Here is an 8,504-nt window from a genome sequence, read left to right as displayed (position 1 = left end):
GTCTTAGCCCTCGACTTTGGTTTTTGAGATAGAATCAGTGGAGCTTGGGGCTTACCCAATCAGGCCATGACGGCTATCCAAAAAGCCCTGGCTGACTGGTATCACCTCACCAGCCTGACTTTTTACCTGGATTATGGGCACCGGACTCAGATTTTCACGCTTGCAAGCATTTTAACAGTTGAGCCCTTGAACTGATTTTTAAACAATTAATTTATTAACTGAAGAAGTCTACTAGGCAAAGGGAAGTGTGTGTGCAGAGGTCTTCCTAAGAAAGGGGGAAGGGTGCCATTTGTGACTTGTTGGCAAAGCTGATTTGTTTGCTTTAGTTTTGTTTTTCTGGTGGAAGAGGTACTTTCTTCTCTCTTGGAGTTCTTTCTGAGAGCCATTCTCCATGCTTGGTGGGAGATTCTGTGACTGCACACCGTGACAGTCTCTTTCCAGGTATGACCTGGCTCCGTAGCAGCACTTCGAAGGGGCCATTCCAGTCTGCAGTCGAGGAAATGGGGACTCAAAGTAGAGGCCAGTCTGGGTTACCAGACCCTGCCTCAAAAAGTAAAACAACCTACACACACACACACACACACACACACACACACACACACACACGAGAGAGAGAGAGAGAGAGAGAGAGAGAGAGAGAGAGAGAGACAGAGACAGAGACAGAGACAGAGAGACAGAGGAGTGAGAGAAGAGTAAGAGTGAGCGAAGAGAGAAGAGAAGGAAAGAGAAGGGAAGGGGAGGGAAGAGAGAGAGGGAGAGAGAAAAGGGGGAGCTGTTATTGTAAATGCTGAGGACCCTGGCTTGCCTTATCCTGAAGCTAGGCAGAACAGAGGTGGAATGTGATTCAGATGAAAGATACAAATGGTAGGATATGCTGAATACCTAAAACCCTTGGTGCTAGTCACTTACAATGTTATTGATGATGCATTTGCCACATCGCAGACAGCAGCTAATAAAGAACAATCAGGTCTTTTGTTGGAGGACTGGCTAGAGAGAGAGACTCATGTTGCTTAGGTGAGCCTGCATTCCATATGTTGATGAACTCGAACTCTTGATCCACTGCCTCCACCTCCCTAGCGTTAAGGGGCTTACAGGTATGAAACATAGGATCAGCAAGCACCACTGTATTTTAAAAGACTTAATATGAGTGAGTGGTTTATTTTTTTATTTTGATTTTATATGTATGGATGTTTGGTCTGTCTGTCTGTGCACTGTATGTATGTCTGGTGCCCATAGAGGCCAGAAGAGGATACAAGATCCCCTGAAAGTAGAGTTATAAACAGTTGTGAACTGTCATATGGATACTGCCCAAACACACGCACCACCACAGCCAGCTCCATCTTCATTTATCTCATTCGATCAGCAGCGGAATACTCTACTTATTCTTTGGGCATTCAGTGTGTGTCCATGTGAGTGGTGGTGGTGGAGCATGCCTTTAATCCCAGCATTTAGGAGGCAGGCAGAACTGAGTTTGAGGCTGGCCTGGTTTATGGCTGCGCGAATTTGAAGAGAGCCAGGACTACAACAAAGACCCTGTCTCTAAATAAATAAATAAGCAAACAAACAAATAAATAAACAAAACAAAGAAAGCAGTGTGTGTCCATGTGTGTGTATACACTGTGTGGTCACTTGGGTGATCACTGGCTTGAAAGGATGAGAGTTTAACTCTTCAGACTTATCATTTCCTGTAAATCCTCTTGATCTCTAGAATTAAAACTAATACGAAGCCAGGCATAGTGGTACTTGCCTGTAATCCCTGCACTTGGGAGAGGAGAGTTAAATCTCAAATCAAGGAACAACTGGCTAAGGTGCTTAGCTAACATATCAAAGCGGGAACCTCCCAACATCTCTCAGTCCCAACCTGTTTCAGGTATGGCTGGCATACCCTACCTTCTACTCTGAATTCTCCTGGCCAAGGGCAGGGTTGCTCTTCCCTATATATATAATGCAGCCACATAATGCACCCCTCTTCTATCAATCCCCCGCCCCCATCTCACATGACTGGGAGTCATGGCCACTCCAGCCTCTTCCAGATATCACTGCCTTTGGCTTATGCTTTCCCTTTTATCTTCAATAAAATTTCTCCTCCACCATACCTAGGAGCAGTCATGTTCTTTCTTTTCCCATCATGCTTGGCTCTGTTGTAACTTTGAAGTCAGCTTGGACTATACGAAATCCTGTCTCAAGGAAACCAAACTAAACCAACCAAACAAAATCAACCAACCAAATAAAAATCCACTGGGACAATGGGAACCTACTTCCAAGCTGCACACTTCATGGACTAGAACATAGAAACCGAATGGCTTGCCAAAACAGCCAGCTACTTCCTGATAATTGGTACCCCTAGATCTCTTTAGCCCTGTAAGCAATTCCTGCTTGTAAGGGCTAGAATGACTGAGGAAAAGCAGTATGGTGTAAGACACTGGCTTCAGACCTCCCCGCCACATACTCTGAAATATTATTTGACCCTTGAAACCTTCCAGTTTAGGAAACAAAGTGGAGCAAAGTGGCTGAGGCAGAGGCCAGCATAGAAGCAGACTTCCGCCTAATCCACATCTTCCTCCTTCCCAGGGAGACTGCATTATTAGTAAAATGAAACCAGCTCCTCTGTGTCCAGCAAGAACCGCTGTTTCATGTGCTTGTTCGTGGGTATTGGTCTCATTTTGTGGGTGGCTTGATATTTGGAGAAATACAGATCAAAGGAGGGTTGCACTTCCTGATCTAACATGCAAGCATCACTGACTGCTTACACCTTTGCATATAGTGCTCCAAGCTTTACACACCATGTCTGGTTTCATTCCTACAGGGACCATTCCAGGATAGGTATTATTCTTCCTTTTATCAATGAAGAAAGTGACTAAAGGTCAAGCAATTTTCCACACCGATTGGCTAGGATAGGAAAGAATAGGACCAGGTTTCTACTTTGGGAAATAACTTTTGTCTTTAGCACCCTGGCAAGTAGCTACCACAGTAAGACTTTTTCCTCAAATAAGGAAGAGAGTATTATAGAAGGAAAAAACACAAGGTGAACTAGTAAGCTTAGATTGGGGTTACTCATTCAGTCAGCAAAAATTTGAGCAAGTGGTCAAAAAATAAATAAAATGAAAGGAATTGTGGAAGACAGTGCCGGTGTTTGGCAGTGCCAGCAGCTAAGCAGTCACTGACACAGCATTCGCCCTAAACGCTTATTCACAAAAACCAACCTGCAGCAGAGTCTAGATAGGTACATAAAAATTTAACCATAAAATTTCTGTCCTAAAGTAGACTGGTAAAATATTTTTGAGATGAATACTCAATAAACAATGTAATCTAGAATATATAAAAATGCTTATAGTTCAACAATAAAATAATGAACTTTAAAGATGAGCGACATATTTGGAGAGACATTTTACCAGTGAATGTAGAGAGCGTGGGAAGATGCTCACTATTCCTTATTAGTGGGATGGGATAAACCACGTGTCTACACATAGGGCTTGAAAACAGACTGTAGGACGCCCAGCAAGCTGGCGCATCGCCCCTGGGATAATGAAGCAGGCGGAACTCTGGGAGGTCAGTGCCAGTCAGGGCTATGTAGTGAAAAGAAACCAGCCATGACAGGGGTGGCTGAGAAGTCTCAGTGGGTAAAGGCACTTGCCACCAGGACTCAAGACCTGAGTTTGCCTCCTGTGCAACATCTGATGGAAGAAATGAAATGACTTCTGCAAATTGCCTTCTGACCTCTGAACTCACGTTTTATCCATTAAAAAAAAATGTAATGGAGTATTTTTAAATTGCAATACAAAATACCAACGGAAATACACAGCAATTGAACAATTCTTAAACTAAATAATAAGGAGGTCACAGTTCAACTTGCCCCACAGATTACTGAAGTGTAGACTGGATAATTAGGAACTTTGACTTCCATGCTTTTTATTCTTGTGTTTTACCATAGTTAACTGCTACTAGCAAGGAGATGCAAACATAACTTTTTACCTTGACTTAAGATGTGCCTAGTTTTAAGTTATACGTAAATGTGGCTGGGGAGATGGCTCCCTGGGTAAACACTGGACACATAAGCACGAGGACCTGAGCCAGAATACCCAGGTCTCAGCCAACACCAGATGTACTAATGGGCATGTGTGTCTGCAGCTCTTGTGCTCCAGAGAAAGGAGAAGGAAGTGGAGGGAGAATCCCTGGTAGTTAGTGGGCTCACCAGACTGCAGTTCACAGATGGCAATGGGGTGGCTGTACAAAAACCAAAGAGTCCCTGTCTCAAATAAGATAGGTGTGAGTTTCCAAAGGCCACCCGCCCCCCCCCCCCAGTCCAATGGTACTGCCTATGTCCTAAATGACATTCTGGGATCAGCTCAGTCTGGACTCTGACAGGGTAAACAGAAGGACCGCTTACAGAGAGACAGACAGAGGAAGCTTACAATCAGCATTCCTTAGGAACCTGTGAAATGAGTTTCTGTCTGCTAGGAGAGCCAGCAAAGTCCCTTATCTCCCTCTTTCTCCAGCAAATGGGGTATCTAGTTTCCTGTTAGCACACCCCTGTGACATGAAAGCCCTCACACTAGCCTTCTGGCTTTTCTGGTTCACAATGCGCCCACTGCTAAACATCCAGGCTTTTCTGGCTTGCACACCTCCCTCCCTGTGGCTGTCCTCGATTTCTTTAACATCAGTAAGGATTTCCCCACCGTTTAGCTATTCTTGTTCCACCCGAGGGATGGCCACATGGTAATTTCATATTCAAAACCCACCAGAATGACACACTTCCTTCAACTCCACACTTTTTAAACCTTCCTCTAATAGTTCCACCAAACTGGCTAAACATGGGCCTATGGGGGCCATTCAAACACTTCAGGTACTTTGCTAGAATGACAGGTAACCAAAACAATGCTTATGGTTTTTCAAAATACCAAATTTTACTCTAGTCATTTGTGAAAGTCCCAGAATTTCTTTCAGTTGTTCTCATTGGATACTTAAGTGACGTACCAGCCTTTAAAACAAGATTTCGTTTTGTTTACATGTTTATGTGTGCTGTGCATATCTCTGCAAGAAGATTGTGTCATATCCCCTGGAGCCATGACAGTTGGTGGGCTGCCTGACATGAGTGCTTGGATTATAGATAATCTACTTATTTCTTGATTCTCAACTATAGCTTTACAGCTTGGAGTACCTTAAGCTTTACCACTCTGAACATCTTCCTGCTGGAAAAGCAGAAGGAGTAAGGGGTATTTAAAAAAAAAAAAAACCCAGGGGGTTCATCCCCTTTAGGAGGCTCTACCTATTTACCTTCTATCTTTTCAGTCATCAGCTCCCACTGAGAACTAGTTGTGGGTTTATTCTAGAGTCAGGGATAAGGCTGAAATCACAATCTTGTCTCGGCCTCCTGAGTGGGTGGCTGGGGTTAAGGGACTGTATATCGGTTGTTTTTGTCTATAGTACTTAGGACGGACTAGAGAGGCCCATACTTGCTGGGAAAGTGCTGTACCACTGAGCTACCACCCTAGAAATCAGAAAAATCATGTGAAGGTTTTGACTATAGGTAGTTAGGACACACAGTGAGTGCAAACTAGACGATTATAGGGACTTGTAAACTCTGCCTATGCTGTCCCACTTCTGGAAGACAGTAGATAGATAGGTAGATCAAGTTCCTGGTGTCCCATGACTTAATATTAGAGAGGGCGTATAGCCTTGGATCACTTGGGGCTGTTAGCTTTAGTGTAAGTATCTAATATTCAAATTGTACTTTACAGGTTTAGAATTGTTTCTAAAAGCCTTATTCTGACTGCCATCAGAGGAAGAGCTGTGCCCTTTAGATGAAGGAAGAAATGGAAGCTCGCAGTGGACAACATGCACGGGAAAACGTGTACAATATCCATTTTTCCCCTTGAATTATTTCCATCGGGTGTTTTTGGTCACAGCCATGTGAAAAGTAACTGGAGAAGTAGGGTCACTGCTGTAACTAAACTTGACAATGTGGTTCTTTGGCCTTTGGAACTGGTTTTCAGGAGGGATTTGGAAAATAACACTATAATCATTAAAATAGCTTGGTACTGGCATTGGAACAGACACTTTGGCAGTGGATGCAAATATATGTGGAAATTCAATATGGGATATTACAAACTGGATGGGGAAAAGAGGCTGCTTAATAAATGGTATTGGCATTGCTGTTTGAAATGAAAACTGGCTTGTTCATTAACTTCAAAAACCAAAACAAATTTCAAAAAAGATCTGAGATTTAAATGGAAAAGAATTCTACTGATGTACTCAAAGAGGAAAACATGATTTTAAAAAAAATGTGTGGAGAATGACTTTAAAAAATACAACCTAGAATCTAGAATAGAAAAAAAATTAAATTGGGCTGAAACTTTATAAATCTCTGTGGACAAGGAAACCTTAAAAGAAAACTATCAAGAACTATTTCTCTTTTACTCTCTGAACAGCACTGTTGACTTTATTCCCTACATCCATCTATAATTTCTTAAAACACACCCATGGTAACATATCAGGGGAAACAAAGCAGCATTTTAAAACCTCTTACAAATTAAGAGTTAATTTTATGGCCAAATGTCTGAGTTAAAGGATCCTTAAATAAGTAACCAAATACTGTTAATTGTATGTTTCAGAGAGGTGAGCATTTGCATTGGTGAACAAAGTAAGGTAGATTCTCTGAGTGAGAATCATTCAATGGCTTGGAGAAAAAACGTGGAGGGAGTGTGAAATCATTCTTTGTTTGACTAAGCTAAGACATCGATCTTTTCTTGCCCGCAGTGGTCCTGGTCCTTAGCTCCTCAGAGAGGTTCCACACTTTCAGACCTTCAAGCCAGTGTATTTACTTTTCTGGGTGTCCAGTCTGTATAACTTCTTGGTTTCCTTGTTTGCATGGACTACTACTACTTGACTGTCTGTCTGTCTATCCTGCCTATCTATCTGCTCATTGTTTTTCTCTGGGGGAACACGAATACTCCCCTTCTCAGGAGCATTCCTTCCACCACACTAACTGGTTTGTGTTTGTTGATGTAGGTTTTTATTTTATCCTTCAGTCCTAAGCATTTGTGTATGCTTGAAAATATCTTTTGGTTAGTACAGTATCCATTTCCTGTTCCCATAGCGACAATTCAGGTTTCAGAATGGCCCTAACTTAGACAAAACAATGTCACCCATTTGTACTTTGGGATGTACTACTCCCCCCCCCCGAAATATCTTTTCTATCAATCAGCTGATGTCATTTGTGGTGAGTAACCATGGCGTACTTTGGCTTGTTCCTCTAGAGTCTTCTAAGAGCCTTTTTAGTCAAAAAAGGCACACAGTAGCTATTTGTAATGAGGAAAATCATGACAGATTGTTTGGGAGAGAAAGAAACATATAGCAGAAATACTGATAAGATAAAAATGATGATACTTGCCATATTTCCAGGACCAGTGAGGGAAGAACTGTTAAAAGAATCATTTCTATCTCTCACATTTATTTTTCTAAGGTATGCATAATTATCTCTGTTTTGTAAATAAGAAAACTGAGGTTATGCCCATGGAAAACTATGCAGTAAGTGCACACTTACTACAGTTTAGGGGCAGAAAGCTATACATGAGACTTGCCATAAGTGGAAATTAGTGCAGTGAAAAACTTAAGAGTCAATGATGGCCTAAATGTGGCCTCAGTTCTGCTTCCTCAAGTGAAGGGCATCGGTGGCCCTTGCTTCATTTCTCTTGAGGAAACCATGTTTCTGATCTGCCTTAGATGAGTCCCACAGTCCATGGCTGTTTTGTTCTCTGTCTGCTTTGATGTTTTTTTTTTTTTTTTTTTTTTTCATGGCTGCTGAAAAAAAGTGCCACAAGCTTTTGATTTCAAACAGAAACTTGAGCCTGGTGAGGTGACTCATATTCTTGTCTCTGAACACAACCTGAAGCAGGAGAATTTTTGACAACTTCTGGCCAGCCAGAGCTACAGGATGAGTTCCAAGACTGCCTCTGCTACAGAGTTGAGCCTTTATCTCAAACCAATAAACAAACAAACAAATAAATGAGGTGAAACAGGATTTTGTTATATTCCAGTTCTGGAGGCAAGAATCCCAAAAGCAGTTTCACTGGCCCAAGTGTTTTGGGGGCTGCCGCGTAGGAGAAACTTCTCTCCTCATTTCTTCCAGTTTATGCTGACTACTGACTTTATTTTTCGTAGTGAACTTACTTGATTCACTGCCTTCTGCTTACCAAGGCGACACGCAATGGTGTTTAGGGTCCATCCTAATAACCACGGCAAAATTCCGGATCAAAATCCTTAGCTTATTCCACACAGATTCCGATACCACATATAGTAGCATTTGCAGGCTACAAGGGATTAAATCCTGATATCTCGGTGGTGGCGCATGCCTTTAATCCCAGCACTAGGGAGGTAAAGGAGAGCGGATCAGTGAGTTAAAAGTCAGCCTAGTCTATAGAGCGAGTTCCAGGACAGTCAAAGTTACACATAAACCTGTCTCAAAAAAAAAAGCTTAAAATGTGGCCTGTTAACAGATTTTGCCA

This window comes from Micromys minutus (assembly GCF_963924665.1).
Source record: "Micromys minutus genome assembly, chromosome: 19".
Classification (NCBI taxonomy): domain Eukaryota; kingdom Metazoa; phylum Chordata; class Mammalia; order Rodentia; family Muridae; genus Micromys; species Micromys minutus.
The sequence above is the reverse complement of the archived record's forward strand: the minus strand, read 5'-3'. Positions refer to the sequence as shown.